The sequence below is a fragment of the Macrobrachium nipponense genome, chromosome 41, assembly GCF_015104395.2.
Source record: "Macrobrachium nipponense isolate FS-2020 chromosome 41, ASM1510439v2, whole genome shotgun sequence".
NCBI lineage: Eukaryota > Metazoa > Arthropoda > Malacostraca > Decapoda > Palaemonidae > Macrobrachium > Macrobrachium nipponense.
Genome location: NC_061102.1, coordinates 23,714,766 through 23,741,647, shown reverse-complemented (window position 1 = coordinate 23,741,647; position 26,882 = coordinate 23,714,766). Strand labels below are relative to the sequence as shown.

The following is a 26,882-nucleotide window of genomic DNA, read 5'->3' as shown; positions in this document are numbered from 1 at the left end:
TCGCCCCTTCTTATTTCTATATTGTGCAGGGAGTAGTCAGAATATTGGGTTGCCTGACCGATCGGTAGTATCTTAGAAGAAACCTATAGTAGATTCACATCAACCGTGCATTTGATGTCTAGGCCAGTCCTTTACGACGCTCCTGATTGGCTGTTGATAAGCCAATGACAGGGCTGGAAACTCTCAGTCTCCGAGAGAGTTCACATAGGCAGGATGTATGTTCCACATCTCTTGACGGATACTTTTGAAAGACTTATCCTTCAGGAGAGGTGGAACACAGATTCTACTCAGGTGAACTTTCGAGAGAGACTGAGGGTTTCCAGCCCTGTGATTAGCTTATCAACAGCCAATCAGGAGCGTCGTAAGGGACTGACCTTAGACATCAAATGCACGGTTGATGTGAAAAGAGACTCTTAAGTATTAGAGTTGTTATTTTGCTCCAGTCCAGTTGAGAATCGTCTGATATTATTATTGACGGAGCAGGAGGCAGAGGCAGTCAGGTCATTTTATCAGAGACGAAGATTTAATTGACAACCTCTCGTGCAGTTTTGCCGACGTTGCATTGGGCGGTGACTCCCCGAACTAATTTCAAGGCGAAGAGAGAGAGAGAGAGAGAGAGAGAGAATCATTCCCCGCGATCCATCCAGCCAACAGAACGAGGAGGAGTCGACTTAGCCGGGTTGGCCCGCCGTACTTCAGTTTAGTGTGTTGCGAGACGTCCCTGCGTTCACTCGTCCAAAGTCAGTGTCTCTTTTCCTATCTCAGTATCTGTTGTGACCAGGAGAAGCTTTACTACTCCAGTTGCAGGCCAGCGGTTCTGTCGGTAGTGTGGCGTAACGACGTTACGAATTATTTTCTGGGGCTTATTGTTTGTGGACACTTGGCAGTCTAGAGTTGTTCACTTGGATATTGCGGATGTGGTTCAGTTTTCACATTTGCTGAGTAAATGATGTCGACGTTTATTTGATTGTAATATTGATATTATATGGACGTGTGAACACCAGGATCACTGTGGGAGGAGGATATCAGCGCAGGAAAAGGTGAGATGCCTTTTTTTTTATATTTGTTTTCACTTGCACTTTTTTAATACTTGTTTTTCCACTTCTACTTTCTTAAGTTTTTGTGCTCTCTCTCTCTCTCTCGTTCCTCGTCATCTCTCTCCTCTCTCCTCTCTCTCTCCCTCTCTCTCTCTTTTCTCATCTCTCTCTCTTTTATCTCGACGTTTCCCGAGTTTGTCATAGAAAAGAATGATGTACCTGGAAAAGTCACGCGATTGGGTTACAGTAAATGAAAGGATCTCTGGGTTGAATGTGCTGGGAATTGTTGACTTTCCTATACAGCCATATAACGTATATTTGGATTTTGGCATTCTTGCAATGTTTGGAAAATCAGAAATAGTGCAAAATTCTGTCTCACACACAAATACACTATATATATATATATATATATATATATATATATATATATATATATATATAGATATATATATATATATATATATATATTATATATATATATTATATATATATATCACACAACACATACATACCTTCACGTTTAGGATACATAAAATGATACAATACATCTGTGTAATATTTTTGTAAACGTAGCTATAAACTAAAGTTTCTTACAATATATACACGTACATATACATACCTTCGATTGCAGGACAAGTAAATGATGTAAATAAGACCGTTAATCTTTCTGTAAATGCTACTTAGAACTGAAATTACTTAGAATATATCTGCTGAATGACGCGTTTACAGGGCGTGATTGAGTCTGAAGTGAGTAAGCCTGTCAACAACGTGAAGAGCAAGTGTCCCAGAGCAGGACAAGTGTTCGTGTGAGTGAATCATTTTATTCGTTTTCCTTTTCATCGTCGTTCTCCGTTACTCATTCCCTGCTCTCAGTGTTTACTGAGGTCGAGTGTTAGAAGGAGTTACAAGGATTAGGATGTCTCAGAGACCTGTTAGTCCATCCGAGGAGACAGCGTGTGCTCACTTACCTGTAGGAGCAGGTTTTACTGTGCGTTCACAGTGTCCTAATGATTTTGTCTAGCTTCCTTTTCAACTCTTCCACACTGTTGCTGTTTACAATTTCTGGTGGCAGTTTATTCCATGTGTCACATATCTTGCATGTGAAGAAGTTACCACAATGGGACGTGATGTATCTGTTCAGTTCTAGTTTCCATCCATTATTTCTTGTCTCGTTTTCGTTTAACATAAATAGGTTACTGTCTACTTTTGTTATGTGTTATGGACCATTCGTTCTTTAATATTATTACAATAATGGCGCATATCTCATTTTAACCAGACCACTGAGCAGATTAACAGCTCTCCTAGAGCTGGCCCGAAGGATTAGATATTTTTACGTGGCTAGGAACCAATTGGTTACGGTACCTAAAGCTTATTTTGAGATCCGAACCGCATTATATCGAGAAATAAATTCCTAATCACCAGAAACAAATTATTCTGATTTTCGTTTGCAGAGCGGGGAATCGAACTCTGGACCACCGAATCGGTAGGCGAGCACGTAAAACACCCGTCCGATGAGGAGTTTATTGATTGATTATAATAGCCTTGGTAATATGTGAGTGGTTTGTGAACAGAACGCTTTGAGGTGGGGGAAAGGCAAAAAGGAAAGGTGACCTATTTCAGTTTGGGCGTGACGGGAGAGAGAGAGAGAGAAAGGGATGGGATAAGGGAAAGTGAAGAGGACGGAAGTGCAAAGGAAGCGTTAACCCCTTCTTGAAGGGCAGGGGATGATGGGAATGAGGAAACCTGGACGCCTTTGAATCCAGGACTTCCATATCAGGAGGATTCTGGAAATTAAAAGTAGTTCAGAGACCGAAGAGAAAGGTTTCAAGATTTTCATTTGACCTTTTACTTTCATTTTGTTTTTTGAATAAGTACGCTATTCCATTTTCTTAAACAGGAATTGTATTGTTTGTAATAAAACTAATGTCGCTTTTGCACAAGTTATTGTCTGCAGTTCTGGTATCCTATATCTCCTAGAAGATATTTTCTTGAGGTAGTATTTTAAGTCTAGAGTAGCATCATGTTGAAAACTCAAGCTTCATATCACGATAACACAATTTGGGTCACATTTTCCAAGTCATTCTGAAGTACGGGATAGGCAAAACTAACAAGGATCAGAAAAATCTCACCGAAACAATGGAGCGCTTCAGTGGCCTGCCACCTCGTAGGCCGCGAGTTCGATGTGTATTTCTGGTGATAGAAGTTCACTCTCGACGTGGTTCGGAAGTCACGTACAGCCGTTGGTCCCGTTGCTGAATAACCGTTGGTTCCATGCAACGCAAAAACACCATACAAACAAACAAAACAAACCAAAACAATGGGAAACTTATGTCGATGAAGCTTCGAGTAACTGGCCAAGTAAGAAAATATTACTAATAATGAAGTCATAGTTATTCTTGAAATATAACAATTTGCAGCGTATAGTAACCGTAGTAGCCCCCGACTGCAATCCAGTTTAACGCGCTGTGCACCGTTGCTACAGTTTTTTCTGACTATGCGGGTGTTTGTGGCCTCATAAATTTCGTATGTTTATGGATTTACATTTACTCGGTGGTCTGTTTTTGTGTCTCTTTTCTCTCTTTGTATATAAAGTTTTTTTCCTGTTCTGTAGAAAATGTACTTGGCAAATGGCGGCTTTTATGCTTATTTAGTGTGAATGTTGGCTGCTACTACTACTACTACTACTACTACTACTACTATACTACTACTACTACTACTACTACTACTACTCATAATAATAATAATAATAATGTGAAGTATGAAATAAATTGACAAGAAATGTTAGCGCGTGTATGTTTTTTTGTGTGATTATTTATTTATGTTCAGTTTTTTTATGACTTCCGCAGCAGTTTCCATGCCAATCCGTAAACAAACAGGCCCGTAGTATTGACTTGACCCCAGTGGTACTGCCATTCCGTGGAAAAAGTGCTATGGGGCGGCTAATAAGGAAATAGGTATCTTGTGTTATAGATTGAATAGGAAAGCAGACGTTACCGCACTTGGGGTCCACAGGTATCTTTATTACAAATTTAATAGGAAAATAAACATTATCGAATTTTGGATCTTCAGGAATCTTTATAAATTTAACAGGAAAATAGATATGATCGAACTCTGGATCCCCATGAATCTTGTTTTATCAATTTCACTTAAAAACAGATATTTTCGAACTTTGGGTCCGCAGGAATCTTGTTTTATACATTTAATTGGAAAATAGACAGTCTCGCACTTTTGGTCCACAGGAATTTCAGTATTATAGAAGTTGTTGAGGGTGAATTTAGAATTACGGTTAGGAAGCTTCAGATCTCAGGTACTTTAATGGTAAGTTCACAATGCAGAAATTATGAAGACACAAAAAGTTAAATAGATACTTATTGCGTTTAGGATGTACGAAAAGGGTTTTTGGAAATGACGTGTGTAAGCAACACCACTAAACTGATAGCAAGTGCGACTTGCATAAGAAAAAAATGGGATTGGGAAGAGAACTTGCATCATGGCCCTTAATGAAGAGGTGTTCTTGTTCTTATCCTTGTTATCATTTTAGGAGAACTTTTTCAATGATTTGTAAATTCATGTCTTTTTCGTAACTTGAATATATACTTATGATTGACTGTTAATTACCAGAACGTGTCACAGTGTTCATACGATTTTGTCTTATAATTATTCACAGTTAAAGTAAATTGCTCACCATGAACCATTTTTTTTTTTTTGGTGCTTATGTTTACCAAACAGTCCATTTATTCATAAACAGCGGCAGGATGGGTGGATGTTCAAGGCTACTAAAATGAAAAGAAGGGACTTTTTAGGTAAACGTTTGTATGTTGAAGTGATGTATTTGAAGTAAAGAGGATTTTAAGGTTGAGAAATGTAGACATACCAGAAGAATTGTGTAAAAAAATATGGAGGTTGTTTGCTTATGTATAGTGAATACGTACATACTTACATACGCAATGTGCGTGTATCTGTAACGCGATTTTTATCGCTGTTATCTTCACGGTGTACTGACCGTGGAGATGGCGCCTGCGCGCTGTCGCGCCCTAAGATTGACGATTGACGAAAACTTGCACGCATTTTGCAGCGGACGGAGCAAAATTTTATGCGTACGATGCGTTGGCACGCCGGTCCTCTCTCTCTCTCTCTTCTCTCTCTCTCTCTCTCTCTCTCTCTCTCTCATGGTGAACATTGTCATCATCTACCGATCCAATTTGCTCACTGACACTTTCTCTTGTGAGTGGCGCTGGTTGAAGTACCGTAGGGTAGTCAGTCGACTGCCCGGTCAAAGGTCAACGAAGAGCTTCTTTAGGAGGCACATTTCAATCTGAAGTGGAACGAAGAAAGGGCCTCAGGGCCGTATGCCCAATTGCCGAGGTTTCCCAAATGACGAAGATGAAGAAGATGAGAACTATGATAATGGCGGTGGTGATTTTCCTCGGGTTACGTCATCATAAGGGCCTAAGAATCCGGCAGCTACTTGAAGACGACTTCGAGAGGTTTTCGTTTTGAATTTTGGCTCTTGTTTCTGTTGTGGGCATTTTGGTGTAGACGGTATATGTTTATGAAATTCTCTTGGTTGTATGGGGAAATGAATTCACGTATGTCGTTCACGTTTGTGTGCTTTGTTACCGTAGTTGATCTACGGATGAAATTGTATAATTAGCCATTGCCGTTACAGAGGCCTTTTCCCAAAATCAATGCTTATTTGTCAGCGCTGTACTCCCAATTTAATTCAGTCCTTTAAATCCTAAAAACAGTCATACAATTCTCCTATATACGCCAAGATCCTAAAGATCCACATTCACGATTTTTTATGCGGAACTGACCATTTTGAATTTACATTGCGTGATCGGAATGTTGCGAGGTTTCGCCCAACACACCTCAACGTATTTTCCAGTTCTGTTACCCGAGCTTTTTTTTTTTCTTCTTTTTTTTTATAACCTCTTGTGACACTTCACGCTACTTTGGCCGATGTTGGAATTTCACCAAACCATCGCAGCCTTGTGAAATGTCCCTTTAAAGTTGCATAGGTTCTTGAGCCTGACTGGAGGTTAGTGCAACGCTGTGGAATTTTCAGGGGGGTGGTGCCATTACGTCTCTCTCTCTCTCTCTCTCTCTCTCTGTCTCTCTCTACTCTCGTCTCTCTCTCTCTCTCGTCTTTCTCTCTTATCTCTCTCTCTCTCTCCTCTTCCTCTCTCCTCTCTCCTTTCTCTCTCATGTAAAATTTCTTAGATTTCTTACTACATTAATTTAGATGCGATTCTAAAGGGGAGCCCAATTCACTCCGTAAGGGGGTAGTGCCGTCAGTGCACCTCACGTGGTGCTCTGTAGGCGTTACTTAAGGTTCTTTGCAGCGTCCCTTCGGCCCCTAGCTGCAACCCCCTTCATTCCTTTTACTGTACTTCCGTTCATATTCTCTTTCTTCCATCTTACTTTCCCCCATCTACCAATTGATTCATAATGCAACTGCTTTGAGGTTTTCCTCCTGGTAAACCTTTCAAAACTTTTACTGTCGGTTTCAGTTTCAGAGCTGAATGACCTCATAGGTCCCAGTGCTTGGCCTTTGACCTAAATTCTATATTCAGTTCAGTGCGATCCAAATTCAGCTATAATATCTCAAACTCTTTTGTGGCGCCTCGCATGCGATTTCAGACTATCACCTATCGTCTTCATTATTAATAATTCTCGTAAATAATGACCAGAGTCACACAGGCGAGTGCTAGACTAGGTCAACCTTAGCCACTCAACAGCAATAATTGAAAAATTGTTAATTTTTAAATGGTTAAATTGACGCCCCGTCATGGAATTCCCTTTCATTTTTAACGATTTCCTTTCTGTATTTCCACCAAAGTGAGAGAGTGGTTGCTTGTATATTTTGCATAATGTAATCGATTCAGTTTACTTAATGACGTTATTTATTATTATTGTAGACGCGATTAGCATTTCCCCTTTCACTGTTGGCCTTGGGAAAATTCAAAGTGGTATTTATACATAGTCGTTGGGGAAAAAGCTCACTTTTTTTTTTTTTTTGCACCAATTAATTCTTCATGAAAAGCAGCAGGCGTGTGGTTCAGAACTGATGCTCTGCCTCGTGTCAGTGAGCGTCAGAACGTGTGCATTTCAAGGCCTGTAAATTACCAGGTCAACAATAAAACTATCGGTTATATAGGTGATATAGCTCTCTCTCTCTCTCTCTCTCTCTCTCTCTCTCTCTCTCTCTCTCTCTCTCTCTCTCTCTCTCATCGACGTTGTAGTCCCACTGCGTCGTTCTTGAGAGGGATGGAGTTCTTATTTAAAGTTACTTATTCATTCACGCAGGAAGTCCGAATACATGAAACAGTATTTGCAATAGACTGCCATTAGCATTACCGGTATCGATATTAGTTATTCGTCATTAATGGCAATGCAGACGTTAGGAAATCAGTTTGCTAATCAATCCGTCTTATGTGTTTCCGATAGTGTTAGTATTGCAGGTATGAATAATTCATATCTTATATTTTATACGAGCTTTATCAGTAATGCAGATCCCATTATTACTATACAGGTATCATTAGGGTCGCAGATATCATTATCAATGGCGCCAACATAATTCATTGTTATGTTAATTACGAGTCGAGGGCGGCTATACAAGGCCAGGTTTCATTAATGAGGTCTTGAAGCTGATTACATTAACCAAGTGGTTGGTGTAATAGAAAATAAAAATAAAGAGTCCAGTTCCTGTCTCATGAAGATAACCTTTCAAGTCGGCTTGGAATACTATTTACATATCATAAACATGAGTTGAGCGCCTCAGTGGCGTGGTCGGTATGGTGTTTGGCCGCGAGTTCGATTCTCGGGCATTCTATTGAGGGGTCAGAGTTTTGTATTTCTGGTGGTAGGAGTTCACTGTCGACGTGGTTCGGAAGTCACGTAAAGCCGTTGGTCCCGTCGCTGAATAACCACTGGTTCCATGAAACGTAAAAACTATTCAAACAAACAAACAAACAATAAACAGGAGTTTTTCTTTTGATGCAATGTGCAAGCAATTGTTTAAATTAATTTTATCATTTTGTATGTTTATTTGGTATGGTATACTCATCCAGATACACACATGCACTTGTATATACACTCTTATACCTACTTATACGGTGTTGTTGTTCTTGGAAATGAAGTTCGAATTTGTTTTGAATTTTGTCTGGTTATTTGGTATAGTATACGCCTCCACACACCCATCGCTTAAACATTCAGTGTGAATACTGGACCTTCGTATTGCATCAGAGGGCGCTCACCTTCATTTATTTTATTATAATTTTCGTGGGTTTGATTTATGTTAATGCTTTTCGAAACCTACCCTGATTTATGACACCGACGCTCATAGCATTTTAGATACGTTCTTTGTTCATACCGTCGTCGTGTAGTTGGTTAAAGTTAATTTTAGAATTTATTTTCAAGTACAGCATTCTTCAAATTAGGATAATATGATACGCAATTCGCACAACCACCGAGCGTAATCATTTGTATGTTTTTGCTACATTTTTTCCATAAAGTGAAATTTTTTTTTTTTAGCATGCAACCGTTAGGAGCTCTTGTCTTTTTTTTTTTTGTATATAGCGCGAGGATGGTACTTTCAAAGTGTCATTGCTGAAACAATGGAGCTTTTGAGGATGTGCAAATTTCTCTCTCTCCGCTTTTCTCTCTCAGCATCTTCGGTGTTGTGGTGGTTTATTTATTTATTTATTTTTGGTTTTTTTTTTAGTGGAGTACTCTAGTGTCTTTGGTACTGTGCTGCACAGTAGTTCCAGTTGACAGAAAACTCTTTGAGTGTGTTCATGATCCATAGCCTTTAGTTGGTTTTATATCTGTTTTTTGTTCTCTCATTGTTCCCATGTTCATTGTTCGTTTATTGTATTATTGTTTTTCATTCCTGTTTGCTTTTACTTTTATTTTTATTGTTTTTTGGCATTGTTTGTTTACCCAATCTGTATTCATAATTATTAATTTTTCATGGGTTTGTACGTCCTTGTTACAGAGAGAGAGACAGACAGAGAGAAAGACTACGTAATAATCTTGCTAGATATTTTATTAGAGGAAAAAAGAATGCAGAAGAAATCTTATTAGGAATATGGAATGAAAAGTAGAATACAATACTTTTTTTATTTTAGTTTTTTATTTTATTTCTTTTTTTTACAAAATAAAGGGAAAGTTAACCTGGAACTTTCGGCTGAACCAGTGAGCCTGACGGCCTGGATTCGAACCCATCCAGAGCGAGTCTCGAGAACGCATCTTCTCTTATCTCGAGTTGGAGGAAAAACAAGAATCAGATGCCAGGCCAAAAGTTTTTTTTTTCTCTTCGTGTCTTGGATGACTTCCAGATTATTACATCATCGTATGAGGGATCTGTCACGCTGCGCATGCGCTGATTGGCTCAAATGCTGTTGGCCAGTCTATTGTTTGTGTACCGTATTGAGTAGAAGAAGAAGAAGAAGAAGGCAACTGTAAGAAGAAAAAGAAAAATAAGAAGAAGAAAAAGAAGACTGTAAGAAGGAAAAGAAGAAGAAGACTGTTATCAGAAAAGAAGAAGAAGAAGAAGACTGTAAGAAGAAAAAGGAGAAGAAGAAGAAGACTGCAAGAAGAAAAAGTTGAAGAAGACTGTAAGAAGAAAAAGAAGAAGAAGAGAATAAAGAAGATTTTAAGAATAAGAGGATAATGGAGTAAACAATAAGGAGATGGTGATGAAGAAGAACAGACAGAAAAAAAAAAAAAAAAAAAAAAAAAAAAAAAAAAAGAAAAAAAAAAAAAAAAAAAGGAAAAATTGGAAGTGAATCACATAGGCAAGGGATTTTGCAGTGGTTGAATCGAAGAGGGAAGGGCTGATTACATGTGACAGGGGAGAGTGGTTTTGAGGGTGAAAGGGGGGGTGGGCGGTAGGAAGAGGATTGAGGGTGGAAGGGGGGGTTGGGGGGGGGCGGGCTGTTAGGAATAGGACTGACAGAGACCCACTAGCCATGCTCCTGGAATATTCTCTTTATTTACAGGTAGATGGTGAATATGATGGTGAAAATGAAAGTGACTGAGAGCATCTCTCTCTCTCTCTCTCTCTCTCTCTCTCTCTCTCTCTCTCTCTGTAACAAGGACGTACAAACCCGTCAAAAAATGAATAATTATAAACACAGTGAATAAACAAACAAAGCCAAAAAACAATCAAAATACTAATTATTATTATTATTATTATTATTATTATTATTATTATTATTATTATTATTATTATTATTATTCGAACTTTGTCATCCAAGGTAATAAGCAGGTCTTTCGTATATTCCTGGATGCAGAATCCATTTACATTCTATTTCTTTTTTTCCCCCTGCAAATAACCACTCATTACTTTTAATGTCCCGTATTTATGTGTGATGTAGAAACCACACATTAACCTAACCTGCATGAACAGTATAGTGGAGCGAATGACACCTTCATTACGGTGGACTCGGAACTAAAAGTTAGAGTAGCAGAGGCCTGCTGGTTGAATAAGACACCAAAGAGTGAAAGTGAATCGCGAGATATTCAGAGATAAGAGAAGCAACACTAGATAAAGCGAAGTGCGTCGCTATTGTTGGCGACGAAGTGGAGAGAGAGAGAGAGAGAGAGAGAGAGAGAGAGAGAGAGAGAGAGAGAGAGAGCTTGGACTGATGTGGGGGATTGTGATAGAAACACGGGGTTTAAAAGATCGCCCTCTAATTGTTGAAAACACGAGAGAGAGAGAGAGAGAGAGAGAGAGAGAGAGAGAGAGAGAGAGAGAGAGAGAGAGAGACTTCGACTTCGACTTCTGTGGGTAAATGTGAAATAGGACAGCGGGTTTAGATCACCCTCGTAATTGTTAAGGGGAAATTTCAGGGGAGAGAGAGAGAGAGAGAGAGAGACTTCTGTGGGAGAATGTGACAGAGACAAAGGATTTAGTAGATCGCCCTGTCAATTGTTAAAGAGAAAAAAATACAGGAAAGAAAAAGGTTTTATTACTGCATAATTCCAGCAGGTCATTGAGTGTATTAACGCCATTGAATAAAGATGAATGATAACATAAGTGCATGAATCATCATACTGGCACGAGGAATAACTTTATTGAATAACTTACGTCAAGATCGTGACCAGCGCTGAATGATGATGAGAGTGCCGAATGCGTGATAGTCATTGTATGGTAGTGAATAATACATGACCGGGGAGTTAATTGCCATTTGAATGATAATGAAGCTACTTAATGATGGGAAACATTCGCCGGGAAACCTTTTATTCTCTCTGTCTTTTGCATTGAATAGGATTGGTGTCATAGAGAATGTCAGGTTGAAGGTAGGCTTGGCCCCGATACTCAGTGATGTCATGATTTGGAAAAACCGGTAAAGATTGGAGAGAGAGAGAGAGAGAGAGAGAGAGAGAGAGAGAGAGAGAGAGAGAGAGAGATGGGAAGAGAGAGGGAGAGGAAGAGGGAGGAGGAGAGAGAGAGAGAGAGGTGATAATGTTAGTGAATAGATCAAGAAAGAGAGACTTGAAGATGTTAGAGAATAGAGAGAGAGGTGCAAATGTAAGAGAATAGATCAGTTTGACACAGACAGACAGACAGACAGACAGACAGACAGACAGACAGACAGACAGACAGACAGACAGACAGACAGACAGACAGACAGCCAGCAGACAGGGACGTTCTAAATCTTGGCGATGACTTTTGTGACTTGACGGGAAGAGAGATTAGCCGAGTGATTGTCATGAGTGTGAGTTAACAGGAAATATTTAGTGAAATTTACTTGACAATTTATATGTTATAATAGACAGTTTATCGCTGGCTGCGCCTAAGTGGAATGGATGAAAGCTCTCTTATAAGTAGTTGTTGAAGACAGCAGTTTGGGTAAAGAGTGCTTAGAAAATTTGCCCCCGATGAAAGCCATGATATTTTGTGGAGTACTTCTTGTTGTTCAGTAATACCAATCTATAAAGGAAAATTGATTGTGAATGTCTAGGTATGCTGTTTAACGTCTTGTGGACTATTTGAAGCAATGGAGCAGTTAGTGTATTATGATTAAGCCTGTTTGCAATGATTTTCATCGAGCTTTCTCTCTGAAGAGCTTTTTAGAACTCTCGTATGAGAGTAATATTAGAATGGAACCAGCCTCCTCCTCTTAAATAAATTGCAGATGGTTATTGTAACTGAAGAGAGAGAGAGAGAGAGAGAGAGAGGAGAGAGAGACGAGAGAGAGAAAGACAGAGAGCGAGATGAGAGAGATCCTTGGACGAACGAGAGAGAGAGAGAGAGAGAGAAGTAAACCAGATTAAAGGCTGTCAGACTCGTGCTTTACATTTTGGTTAAATGAATCTCGGGTTTTTAATGAGAACTATATTAAAGATTAAACACATTTTCTTGTGATCATAACTTTAGAACTGAATGGTGATTTACAAACACTTGGTTACATCATAAGGGAAGTGTTCAACTCTCTTTTATTGCCTCTCCAAATAGTTTTTGACAAGCCGCAGTTACTATGTCGAAGTTGCTCCATATTCATTTTTAAAAGAACCCCGGTGGGACCCCTCATTTATCCAGCTTGATTTTTATTATTATTATTTTGATTATTATTAGTATTATTATTTATTATTTATTATTATTATTATTATTATTTATTCTATTATTTATTATGTTATAGAAATATGATGAGAGACAACTCCGACAGGAGAGACAGAATGACACTTTGCATAACTTTGAGTGTTGTGGACAGGGATTTATTCCCTTTTATCCGTAGGTGGTTAGAGCCGGCGGTGCGTATCACGTGGTTCACTGTAAGCATAGCTAAAGGTTGTCTGCGGCAACCGTTAATTCTCAAATTGCACCCACTTTTTAGGTCTTGACTTGACCTCCATTATTTGCTAGTGCCTCAGTGGCGTGGTTGGTATGGTCTTTGCCTGCCACCTTGGTGGCCGCGAGTTCGGTTCTCGGGCATTCCATTGAGGTGTCAGAGATGTGTATTTCTGGTGATAGAAGTTCACTCTCGACGTGGTTCGGAAGTCACGTAAAGCCGTTGGTCCCGTTGCTGAATAACCACTGGTTCCACGCAACGTAAAAGCACCTTACAAACAAACAAAGACCTCCATTTTTTCTTCCTTTCTTCGAGCTTGCTGTCCAACATCTCGAAATAGTCATTGCACTGTACTTTTATCTTATTTATTTTGTGGATCTCTCTACTTTGTTGTTACTTTCTAAGCGCGGAATGGCAGACAGCGCCCCAGTGCTTGGCCTTAAAGCCTAGATTCGTCGCAACAGTCAGTCAGTCAAACCACTGTTTCCAGATGGTTGCATAATATAGTATATTCTTTGGGGATTAGTAGAGTACGTAGTGTAATGACAGTGATCGACAATTTTTCCTAACGCAAGAATGAGAGAGAGAGAGAGAGAGAGAGAGAGAGAGAGAGAGAGAGAGAGAGAGAGATGTGGGCGTTGCCTTTGCCTCCAAATGAAAGTATTGGGGAGTTGTTTATGGAAAGGAGGGTTCTTCCAAAGAGGCGAAGACAGGATGATTGGGGAAAAAAAACCTGTCCAGAAAGGGCCTTTGGCTTTTGCAGAGAAAAAGAAAGAAAAAATAAAAATGTTTGCCTTCAACCGTTGTACAACGCTGCGTATCCCGTCGCTGGTTTTATTTATTGAAGCATCTTTTCGTTTGCAGTTAAGTTCTTATTGGTTTGGTTGAATCTTGTATTGTGAATTAATTGATTATTTCTTTTAAAAACGGTGCTACTTTGCGCATTTGTGGGTTTTAGCTTGTATTACATTAAATGAAAAGTTTTATGAAAAGTTTTATCGATATTGACTTGATATTCTGAACAGATTTACCGTTTGACCCTTTGGCTAAAAAAAAAAATCGGGCAAAATTTGGCAACAGAAAGATTAACCTCCGACGCCCTAAACGACAAGTTTTAGAAATACAGAAATTCGTGTACTGTTCACTTTGTTTCATGGCATTTCCGAATACGTTCCCCATAAGCAAAGAGAGCTTTTATACAAGGATCTTGTGCAAAGATTCTTTATCTGCATTTTAAAACTATAATCCATAAAAAATCCTGGTATTTCTGAGTTGTACTTTGACTAGTCTTTGTTCCTTTAAACCATCGCCAGAAAGGTGAAAATCTATCATGTGATTTTCCTATAGAATTTCCTCATGTAGGGACTCGCTTTTCTAGGTTCCCATGCCTTCTCTCGTTCCTTTAAGCCAGAACAGTGGTCTAGTCCTGAAATACTGTTGTGTAGATCATGCTCAAGTGCGCGGTCATAATGTAATGTAATGTAACTTTTATGTGTGCTAAATCTAGAGCAGTTGAAAGTTGATCTTTTTTTTTTTTAATTCATTCTTCCCACATTCCTAAGAAGGAGGAAGCAATCTTTAATCTAGTTGCTGGCTACTTTCCTTTTCTGACTCCCTTTATGAAACCTGGTTTAAACTTGCTTGACCACCGACCGACCTGCTTCGTTCTCGTTACCTCCTAATGTGGGTCTCATCGCCCCAACAGGTTCTTGGCCCTTCGAGTTTTTTGGGTTGTTTCCCGTTTTCCCTTTCTAATGAAGATCTTGCTTGGCAGAGTACTCAACTGGAGAGAGAGAGAGAGAGAGAGAGAGAGAGAGAGAGAGAGAGAGAGAGAGAGAGAGAGAGAGAGAGAATGAGTTTATCACGACGCTGTCCTAGATGGGGTAGTTTTTGAAGATCCTGGTAAAATACTATTATCGCAGAGGAGAGAGAGAGAGAGAGAGAGAGAGAGAGAGAGAGAGAGAGAGAGAGACTGTTTCTGCTGTTTTGTAGTTGAAGACTCACTTTTACTCGATGTTCCGTCAATTGTTGATGATGGACGTCATAAATTGATTTGGGATGATCGGTCGAAGAAGCGATGACACGACATTCTTTGGCCGCTAAAATCTCAGCATTACTTTCACGTGGTGTCAATTTGCGGTGGGTCTGTTTCCCAGGAAGCAAAATCATTTGTTTTCGGTTTTTTGTAACTTTAGATAAGTAGGTTTTGCATATTTTTATGAGTTACTTAAATTAGTATACGTTTAGCTTATCACACGGAATATTATTAATTGTTAATGATTTGCTTATATTTTTATCTATGTTTTTATTAATTTGCTAATTTCGTCTTTCGTTTTTGATAAGTGATCTCTTCTTTTTGCATTTCTCATTACCTTCTGGTAGTTCTTTCTAAAGAACACCATATTCTTTGGAAGCCCCTGTGGGCTTGTTCCTCATGAATAGGGCTCATCTTTCGAATAATAATAATAATAATAATAATAATAATAATAATAATAATAAAATAATAATAATAATAATAATAATAATAATAATAATAATAATGTAAGCGCCTCAGTGGAGTGATCGGTATGGTCTTGACCTGCCACCTCGGTAGCCGCGAGTTCGATTCTCGGGCATTCCAATGAAGTGTTAGAGAAATGTATTTCTGGTGATAGAAGTTCACTCTCGTCGTGGTTCGGAAGTCACGTAAAGCCATTGGTCCCGTTGCTGAATAACCACTGGCACCATGCAACGTAAAAACACCATACAAACAAACAAACAAATAATAATAATTATGTAGATATTTTAACTTATGATGACTAGAACAGTGCCATTCTGAACTCCAAGTTTCAGAAAATCAGTCAAGTCTCTCTGTGTTTGTGCATCGGAGGACGAAACTGTTGGGCATTATCTGAGAAAAACGTGTTCCATTTTCTTATGTGGAATGCAACTTAATCTTGTATCACGGTGTAACAGGTGTTTTTTTATGACTCGTTCGTGTTTTTATATTTCCCCGGAGATAGAAGTTCATAACAACTTTCGCCGTCGTTAAAACGGTGACGTAACTCCTGGACTATTTGGCTGGAAACTGGTTAGCTGGAAAACTGCCTCTCTTCTTTGGATGATCTAATTGATGCGTTAATGGCGCTGTGTCGCTGCCGCTTTTTAAGTCGACATGTTGATAGGTGTGTTCGCGGGGAGACAGAGAAAGTGAGTGTTTACAGTTTGAGGTTTCTTAATATTTCCTGAAATATAAAATTACGTGTCAGGTGAAGTATGAATAGGATTACTAAGCAGGAATGTCTTTGACGGGTAATCTGACAGCGCTATGAATAGAAGAAGGCCCATTTAAACACTATATACACGTTGCAACCACATATACGTAATACCAATACTTTGCATATTTCACAAGGAATACAGTAGTTGGTATTCGAAATACCTGGTTGCAGTTTATATAGTGTTTTCATTGCCCTTTTGATCTTAATCATTAATTGTACTGAGAGAAATATAAGGAAGGATGGAGCCAATCAAAAAATTCCAAGAAAATATCCAACCTTTGGTACGTTGTAGAACTGGGCTTATTAAAACTTAATCAGAAGTTGACAGAGGTTGATCCGATCTGTAGAAAACGCTTGGGTTTGGATTGTAGGGTCAAGGGGTCAAGAGGGTTCAGATGGCTATAAAAAAGGGGGTTGGGGGCGGCCGCTTGTTTAACTTGATAAGGTGAGTAAGAGGTTAAAGGTGAAGACACGAATTATAGCTGAAGACAATTAACTTCAAAGCAGAGAAAGGTCAGCTCCAGAAAACTATAAGAAAGCTCAAAGAACAATCTCTCTCTCTCTCTCTCTCTCTCTCTCTCTCTCTCTCTCTCTTCTCTCGTCTCTCTCTCTTCTCTCTCTCTCTCTCTCTCTCTCTCTCTCTCTCGCACTTGATCCAGTTCTGCATACATACAGCAACTTGCAACACCACATCCGTTATAAAATTCTCGGAACCCCTCCTAATGTGCATGTTTCTGCAACGTTGCATCGATCATTGCAAGCCGCTCTGATAAGCGAGCCTTGATGTTGAACTTTCAGGTTTATATACGCGAGAATGAGCGAACTTTAGGTAAAGATATGTCACGCTAAATTGCAACTTGCAAGCAGCAGTTGCAGTGACGTAATGGAGTATCCGCCTTGGCAATTTGTTTTGCAACGTTGCTACTTTGATATCTCGTAAGTTTCGAGTCCGGAGGCGTTTGTCAATATCTGTCGAAGGCCACGTAGGGCTCGTCATGCGGTGCACTGTAGGCATTGCTTAAGGCTCTCTACAGCGTCCCTAGCTGCAACCCCTTTCATTCCTTTAACTGTACCTCCGTTCATATTCTCTTTCTTCCCTCTTTCTTTCCACGCTGCTTTCAGTTGATTCATAGTGCAACAGCGAGATTTTCCTTCTGTTACACCTTTCAAGCTTTTTCACTCTCGATTTCCGTTCCAGCGCTGAATGACGTCTTAGCTTCCAGCGTTTGGCCTTTGGCCTAAATTCTATCTTCTATTCTACTCTATATCTGTCTAAGGAGCGTGAACTCGATAGACTCCAAACTGATACGTTTTCCACCAAGTCTAAATCTGATCGGTTGAATGTATTTTTTTTCACCTGTGAAAGTGACAGTTACGATGGCCTGTCTTTCCCCGAAGACACTCCTTAGACTCAAAACGACCTGGTCAAGGAAACATATTTGCCTCTCGTCAGTCGGTGATTGAACTGATGACTGTGTTATTTATTGTTATCGAGTTTTAAGTTTAGGGTTATTTTATGGTTATTTTCTTGCATGTTCTCTTACGTCACGCAAGTAAGAATACAGGTAGTTGTGTGTTAGTGCTGGTTGTGGTTGCGATAAAAAGAAACTTCTGAGAAATTCTTATTGTAGTTGTAGTGAGCTGTTCTTGGAAATCGTAACAGAGAGAGAGAGAGAGAGAGAGAGAGAGAGAGAGAGAGAGAAGGAGTTGTACAAAAATCACGATAGAGAGAGAGACAAACGACGAAACACAACTGGGATAGATATACAAAATCCGCAAGAGAGAGAGAGAGAGAGAGAGAGAGAGAGAGAGAGAGAGAGAGAGCACAACTGAAACAGGTATAGAAAAATCGCAAGAGAGAGAGAGAGAGAGAGAGAGAGAGAGAGAGAGAGAGAGAGAGAGAGATGGTATTGTAAGTTAATTGGATTTGTTATTGTGTATCATATTATTCCGATAAGGCGACTGAAAAAAGAATAAAAACATTAGTCGAACAATGGACAACCTAGAAACCTCATTAAAGATAGACACAAGATAATGTGAGATAAAGGAAACAAGAAAGTCATCTAAAGCTTAACGAGGAGATTCATGATATTTGAAAAGAGAATGTCGAAATGAATTTGCAGAATTCGCTTCGTTGCACAACGTTTATGCCCAAAGGAAAAACCGTAACAAAGACAACGCTAACTGCATTATAGCCTCTCTCTACTCTTCTCTCTCTCTCTCTCTCTCTCTCTCTCTCTCTCTCTCATACAATGACAGCTGTGCATAGCTGTGTATATTCTCCAATATCATTATGCAAACAATCACACAAAGGGTGGAGTCACGGAGTGTACGATAAACGTTTTATCCTTGGGAAAGAGACTTAAACCTTTCTTTTAACATCCAGGAAAGGGGAGTTTTGGTAACGAGTTACGGTGACTGAAAAGAACAGGAATAAAGAAACGATACACTAGGTTAGTCTGTTGTTTTAGTCATAGACATAATCGAGATAGGATTGAACGATAAGTTGCCTGTCAAAGTCGACAATCTGCCGAGTAGCGTATCTTGTTCTTATGTGCTATGAATAATATAATCTAATATATATATATATATATATATATATATATATTTATAATATATGTATTATCTGTATATATATAGATATATATATATACATATATGTATATAAATATATATATATAATGATATATTATAAATATTTTTAATATAACTATATATATATATGTAAAAATCAACATCAATATTAGGCCTTACATCGAACAGTGTCGGCAAGTAATATGTTTACATACTGCAAGTAAAGAGCAGGCAGTTAATTGCACCAAACATAGTAAGTACTTGTAGCAAGCTGCAGAATCAAACAGGAAAGGAAGGTGTACAAGTAGTCAGCTCTCATTTTTGAAAGCCAGGCAGCCACGGCAAGTGTTGCTAGACAAAGCAGATGTGTCATGAAGCTTATACAAGTTGTCTGTCAGTTCTACCTCGTACCTTTATCTAGTCTGTTACAGTCTATCGATCTCCAGGTTGGATAAAATCCAAAAATAAACAGTGTGCTTCAGTTGAACTATTAAAAGAGCTTTAACCAAAGGAAAAATTATTAGCAATCTTAAAAAAAATAAAGCAACAAATAATTTTCAATTCATTACAAGGATTTCCCATCGAATTATATTTCTTTCACATAAATTATGAAATGGACTTGATCACTCAGCCGTGTGCCGATCAAAACGGGTTCTTCACGCATCATACCTACGCTCTTCGCTGCGGTGATAATACTGTCTGGCCTAAATTAGATACTCGAGAATTAATGTCTAAAATTCAAAGTTTTCCCTTCGACCATTTAAAATCCTATTGAGTGACTCCACTACACAGGTTGGACAGAAATTAATGACGAATCACCTATTAACACGAGTCAAGAAAGTAGCACGTAGCTTCCCAGTGATGGGCTTTTGGAGCCATGTTGCCACAAAATTGAGCGGTTGGCTATAAACTTGCCTTTCAGCCTGCTTAGCAACTTGCTTCTTACTTGACTTGTCAGGCGTTTTTTTTTTTTTTTTTGCAAGTATTGTTTACAAGAACGAGTTACTAGCTCACTTCACTTACCTTTCTATTTGCCCCGTGTAAAAAAAAATCTAAATGCTGAGTCATAGGTGAACCTCTTTTAGAGAAAACTACTTTAGATGCCTCGTCCATCTACACTAATGGATCATCAGGTGTTCATACTGTGCCATTCACTTCTTGCACTTGTTTACTTCCAGGATATTACAACACTTTCATTCCAGTGCCTCTGCCACGCCATCTGTCTTGTACTTGTACTTCTTTTCTTCCTTCGGTCCAGTACTTCAGAATTTTAGTTTACTAATCAGTACTCTTTCTACCTACTTTCTCATCATATGACCAGACCCTGTTGTCAGTGCACTCTGGTCCACTTCACCTAAGCTAACCACTGAATGGACTACAACCAAGGCGGTAATAAGCTGTACTCATTGGACATGAGTGACCAAGGACGTGTCAGTACCTTGGAACACTAATGCACCTTATTACACTAATGAATAATGCCTAAAAGAGTGTTGTGAAGCCCAGACACATGAGGCATTGTCCTAAGGCCAGCAATAGTCACTTACCTACCTGATATGTGGTATACGAACTTAACATTTCTGATTTAAGAAAATGAAATGGCTTTTGAAGCAAAGCACTCTCAAGGCAGAGGATTGCGTCATGAAGGGTTGTGGACCCCATGGTGGGAGGAAATCCCACTTTAATGGAGGACGAGTCTGGATGTAAGCTTCATCAGCGAGAAGTCCCGGATTCGACATCCATTTGAATGGAAATCTTTAGGCATGCTCCGGTAAATCCCAGTCTGCCCTTGTTGTTCTAAATCTGGTATTATGTACCTGGTGGCTGTTGAGCTGTGGTTGGTCAAAACTAGACTAGAAAAGTGCGTGGAGCTCTTCGTATTAGTCCTTGGGCTCTCTGAAGTCGTGCTTCCAGGAGGAAGTCATATGGCGAGTTACTTTATTTATTAAACACGAAACTATTAAAATATTATTATTAATCAGATGATGAACCCTATTCATAAGGAACAAACCCACAGCGGCCATCGACTCGAAATTCAAGTTTCCAAAGAAGGTTAAAGTGAAACACAGAGAGGAGAGATCAGTTATTAGAAAAACAGATAAATTAACCAATAAATAAATGAATGAATAAAAATTTAAGTAAATGACTAAGATTCAAACCGCTTTCTATATCTTCGGTGAACCTCTGAAGACCCAACTACGCACACGACATTCCCAAGGAGGCTGTTCTACCGTCGAACGGCGTGAGAGGAATAAGTGCTAAATCTTTGTACCCATTTGGAGAGGTAAATTTCCACGAAGAACCATTCAGAACAGGGGCCACTCGATTGGAAATTCTGGAATATGGTGACCTTCTGAGGATTTGTCATCCTCGCCATGACGACACAAACCGTGCTGGCGATGACTGGTTCCCTTTCACGGGCAGCTGCCTTCTGAACAAATGGATACATTCCTTCGTTGAGGCTGACAGGAAGTCTGCAGGTTGTATGTATGATTAAAAACAGATATTTTTTTTTTTTTAGTTTTCATTTTGCAAAACAGTTTTCTCTATTCTTACAGTTCGATTCGGAATACCGTGAGTGTATGTATGCAATACATAATTTATATATATATATATATATATATATATATATATATAAATTATATATATTTATATAGTATATAATATCTAATAAATATATATATATAATAATATTATATATATATATATATGTGGAGAAGCCAGGTTCGTGCTCTTACTTGTTAGTTCCTTGAGGTGACATCACATTTTAGTGAACAGACCACAGTTGATGGTCGAAAGCTTTAATCCTGTACTAAGAGATATATATTTTAAATTATATATATATATATATATATATTTATATTAATTTTAAAAAACTTCAAAACAGGTACATTGACGAAGGTCATGTCGATTATATATATAGAATATAGGTTCTATACACATATAAAACTCGTGTGTGTGTGTGTATATATATATATATAATATATATATATATATATATATATTATATATATATAATATATATTATATATATTGGATCACCTGAAGAAAAGCGACCCCAACACACGCTGGGGTTGCTTTTCTTCAGGTGGAAAATATTGGGGTCGCTTTTCTTAAAGTGAGGAATTAACGGGTTACAGTAAGGCCGTGGTGGAACGGCGCTTCGCGCCTCATCCGCATATTTAAAGATTCTTGGCAAGCTCGGTATGTTCTGGCAAGAGGTTATGTTGCGCTGCGCGCGCTAGCCACTGGGGTTACAGTAGGTTTGTTATTTTTGTACTGAAATTGCAAGACAATACGCTTTTAATTAACTATTGATTGTTTGTCTAAATTTGTGTTATTAACAAATGTTTAATAAAGTAGTTTTTAATGAATATATATCTATATTTTTTCTCCTTTTTTCTATAATATTATGAGCTAAAGTGGGTCACCTGAAGATTGGAGACACCAACAAGCAGGGGTCGTTTATATTCAGGTGGAAAATATTGGGGTCGCTTTTATTCAGGAGGAAAATATTGGTGTCAATTTTCTTCAGGAGAGGTATTAGGGGTCGCTAATCTTCAGGTGATCCATATATATATATATATATATATATATATATATATATATATATATATATATATATATGTATATATATGTATGTATGTATATATATTATATATTTCTGTGTGTATTCTTTTATATGAATAATGTATCAGATCTATCCCAATACATTTAATATAAAATTTTAGATTTAGCCTGCATGATTACTCAAGGGGATGCCTTTCTTGCTCTAATTAGTCAGGACGATCAGAGTTTCTGCTTCCTGATTTACCAATTAATCTGATCAATATGCTTAACTTTTAAGGGGGGGGGGGGGGGGACCCAGAACGCGAGACCACCATAGTCATGCACATCCAGCTCTTAGAAAGAGGAACCACTCCTTTTGCTGTACCTCCGTTCGTATTGTCATTCTTCCATCTTACTTTCCACCCTCTCCTAACAATTATTTCAGCGCCTCAGTGGCGTGGTCGGTATGGTGTTGGCTTGCCACCTTGGTGGTCGCGACTTCACTTCTCGGGCATCCCATAGAGGGGTGAGAGATGTGTATTTCTGATGACAGAAGTTCACTCTCGACGTGGTTCGGAAGTCACGTGAAGCCGTTAGTCCCGTTGGTGAATAACCACTGGTTCCATGCAACGTAAAAACATCATACAAACAACCAAACAAAAATAACAATTGTTTCATAGAGCGACTTCATGTTGCACCTTTCAAGCCATTTACTTTCAGTTTCCCTCTCAACGCTGAATGACTTCAGAGGTCCCAGCGCTTGGCCAGTCTATTCCAAGAGGAAACACGCAAGAAAGCGAAGGATTTCACTTCACATGCTTTGGTGTGAAGGACTGATTGGATGTCCGTAAGCCCTAAGCTTCCATTCTTGTAGCTCTCATTCTTTTTGCTGATGTTGCCGGGAAATCTGGGTTTCTCAAATGAAAAACAAAAAAAACCTTGAAAATGAAGTAACTGATAATTACGGGAGATTTTGATAAAGTGACGGTGATACGCTGATATTGAGGAATAATGTGATTGCGTTGAAATTGTCCATTCCTTTGAAATGGAAAGTTAGCCCCCCTCCACCGCCCCCCCCCCCCCCTTCTCTCTCTCTCTCTCAGTTTGTTGTTTTTTTTTATTTTTCAGTTGTGTTTCGACGCTGGTTAGCGGGTCTTATTTCTCTCTCTCTTTCTCTCTCAAACGCTGACCAGGGCATATATTTCATTCGGCCTATGCTTTCCCTCTTTGTAGATCTTTAATAACGGGGTTCCCTGTTCCTTTAGAGAATGGCTGTCCTCATTAGCTGACTTTTTTTTTTCCGTCTTAATAATGAAGATCCTCTTTCTTGTTATCCTTCCCCTTTCCCTGTGTCCTTCATCCCTTGACCTTCTTTCGTTTTCGTCTGATCTTCACCGCTTCTTCCCCCTTTCACTTTTCCTAACCTGACGTTTCCTGTGGGTTTTTATTTAATTTCCTATGATGTGTACTTTTTTTTTTAAGAAAGTCACGCTTTATCTCAAGAGGATCACACACACACACACACACACGAATATGTGCGAATGTGTATGTATGTATAAATATGTGTGTGATACACACACACACACACATATATATATATATATATATATATATATATATATATATATATATAATCATTCAGTTAGTGAGATAATGACAAAAGAATAGCAGCAATTCTATCATAACAAAAGTCAAGGTTAATGATATGATTTCCTTGCATTTGTTTCATTCATCCCGTCTGCTCGTTAGGTGACGTGTCGTTGTTCGTCTCCCCTTTGATTTGATTCAAAAGCTTCGCGTTATGGGTGTATTCATTATTCTTGGTCGGTCATTAGATGAGAGTGTTGTTTTACTCGGCAATGGTTGAAACAATGGTGAAAGGCGGCGCGAATGTAAATTAATAGAGATAATATAATAACGTAAGAGTTACGACAAGGTCGTGAGTCTGCCTATGTAGAGGTAGTAGAATTATACTACTACCTACTACTACTACTACTATAACTTAACTACTACTAATCTAACTACTAACTAACCTAACCTACTAACACTAATAAATAATAATAATAATAATGAACTCTTGTAACGAAGTTAATATCGTGAATTGAGTCACAGTATTGTTGAAAATATTTGTGCAGAGAGTTGAAAGAATAATGTTATCTAGTTCTCCTGATAATCTCAAAATCCTGAAATAATAATAATAATAATAACAATAATAATAATAATAATAATAATAATAATAATAATAATAATAATATATTGGTAGTAAACCTTCGTTTAAGCATATTTTATTGAATTTATTTGCTGCTACGGTGCCATTCAGCTTAAAGTAATTAGAAGAATAGAAAAAGATTAAGCTGCATGGCATTGTAGCAGCAATTAAATTCAATAAAATATGAATAATAATACTTTTACTACCATTCTTAATTGATACCTGAATCATTCACTATACTGAAAATGTTGACTGGTTATGTGCGAGATCCTAGCTAAATATATGTATCAGAGAACGAAGGTATTTGGCCTAAATATATACTTTTCGCTTATTCGGCGAGTAATCCTACAAACAGCTTCGTTGTTGTTATTGTTCATGTTCATGTTCTTGCTGGGGGGTTAGGAAAGCCCTATGGAAAAGCCTAAAAAATAAAAAAACAGGTGGACCGCGTTGAGTTAAAGATACAGGAATTTTAGGATAGGATATTTATGATTTATTATAATGAAAATGTAAACAATCAATAATGAGCATGTTGAACAGTACAGAACAATTATTATTTCCAATAAAATATAACGTATTTATTTTAATTTTCGTTGGTGAAGCAAAACGCTATTTGACTGTAGATTTTAGTACGCGCTACGAGTAAACTGAGGGTGGGATCACTCCTTGTTTCTCTTTCTGTGTTGATATAGTTCTCATCGAACAGTAGAATTCGTAATGTCATTCATTTTACTATTCCATGTTGTGAATTTTTTTACTATTCCATGTTGTGAATTTTTTATTTATTTATTTATTTTTTCCTTTTAGGATGTTTTTGAACGCCAGTCGGAGTTGGTAATTAATCTCTTGGGGTGGGGGTGAGGACGGAGTTAACAACCTCACCCCACAGCTTTGTAAATGAAAAATAAAATATTAATAATCTTAAATTTACAGTATACTCAATTAGTCTGGCTTGATTAGCAGGGGGCCACTGGTAAACCGAGGAACTCGATATTTAACTATTTTGTAAACACACACGTATAAAAAATATATATGTGTTCATCATTTTTATCTGTAATTTATGAAAGAAAAATTACTGGAAAGTATGAGCAAAACTGGCAAGCAAATCTTAAGCACTAAAAAAACGCTACCAGACCAAAGGAGTTCACAAGTAACATCTTGGGAGTCTCTACTATAGAGACAGGTAAGGTATAGTATGTGTGGTTTGGTAAATGACTCGCCGTACCGCAAGATAGCGTGATTTTATAGAATACAAATACTGGGTTCCAAATTCTATTGCAAGACTTATATTAAAATCAAAGATCGCAAGGCCTCGCAATTTGAGCCACTTTTTCATAATGTTTCATACCTTTGAATCGGCTAGGTTATTGGTCACTACGCTATCCCTCCAATAGCTAAAGTGATGTTTGTCCAGAAAGTTGTGGGTCCAAGGAGTCTCTGACCTCCTCCTGTGGCTTTTACGATTAAGCGGTTTACCCAAGTAAAGCTTTTACGAGACCTCCGCCCTATAAATAGGTCTTGTCTCGTCGTCTCATTACAGTAATTCATACTCGCTAGTTTCCCCAGCTAATATTGAGCGTCGATAGTTTCCGACCTTGATAGGAGCTGGTTCTCTCTCTCTCTCTCTCTCTCTCTCTCTCTCTCTCTCTCTCTCTCTCTCTTGTTGAAGGTAGATGCGGTGGAGTGTGTAAATATGCAAATGTTGCAAACAAGACAATGCATAGAGTTATATGTTAGGAATAGAAGATAAAGATTACAATCTGTGTTTATTTCCGTACTTGTAGATTTGTTGTAAATTAATCGCTTATGAATAAAGCAAACAAATTGAATAATTTAGCTTCTTAGATGATGGTATTACAGTTTATGTAAATATTTATTTTGTATGTTTATAAGCGTGCCACAAGAACTGATTGTTAACACACTACTGTATACATAGTACGCATTACCAACAATTCCACAAAGGATCGCAAGAGACAATATAATTTTAGTGACTCAAGATAATCTATCATCACCACATTCATCCCTCAAATGCTGAACTGTGTAAACCATATGTAATCAAAATCTGACAGATGCAATTCAGACTTGATTACTCAAGGGGATAAATCCCCTGCTCTAATTACATTTGGGTCATCAGAGCATTTCTACACTTTTGTTTTCGCCCGTCAGTCTGATAGGTGTGGTTTAGATTGGATTTCTCAATAAAAATATGACAGTTGTAATGTCTTGCGTTTATGAGTGTGTATGTGTATGTGTGTGTATATGTGTATATATATATATATATACGTATATATATATAATATATCTATATATATATGGTGTAAATATATATATTATAATAATATATATATATATATATATATATGTATATATATATATATATATATATATATATATGATATATATATATATATATGCGAATACCACAAGAAAAATCGCTTTTTTAATGAAGTCACGTGCA

At 38.1% G+C, this 26,882-nt stretch overlaps 1 protein-coding gene across 6 annotated transcripts in view; it reads left to right on the top strand.

The window, feature by feature from the left end:
• The window catches only part of LOC135212602 (alpha-N-acetylgalactosaminidase-like), a gene marked incomplete at its 3' end in the record, with an annotated part of 120,142 nt that overhangs the window by 40,463 nt on the left and 52,797 nt on the right, over positions 1-26,882 (top strand). Inside the window, 1 exon segment of one of the 6 annotated variants that reach the window (XM_064246162.1) lies at positions 676-1,040. 6 annotated transcript variants of the gene reach the window in all.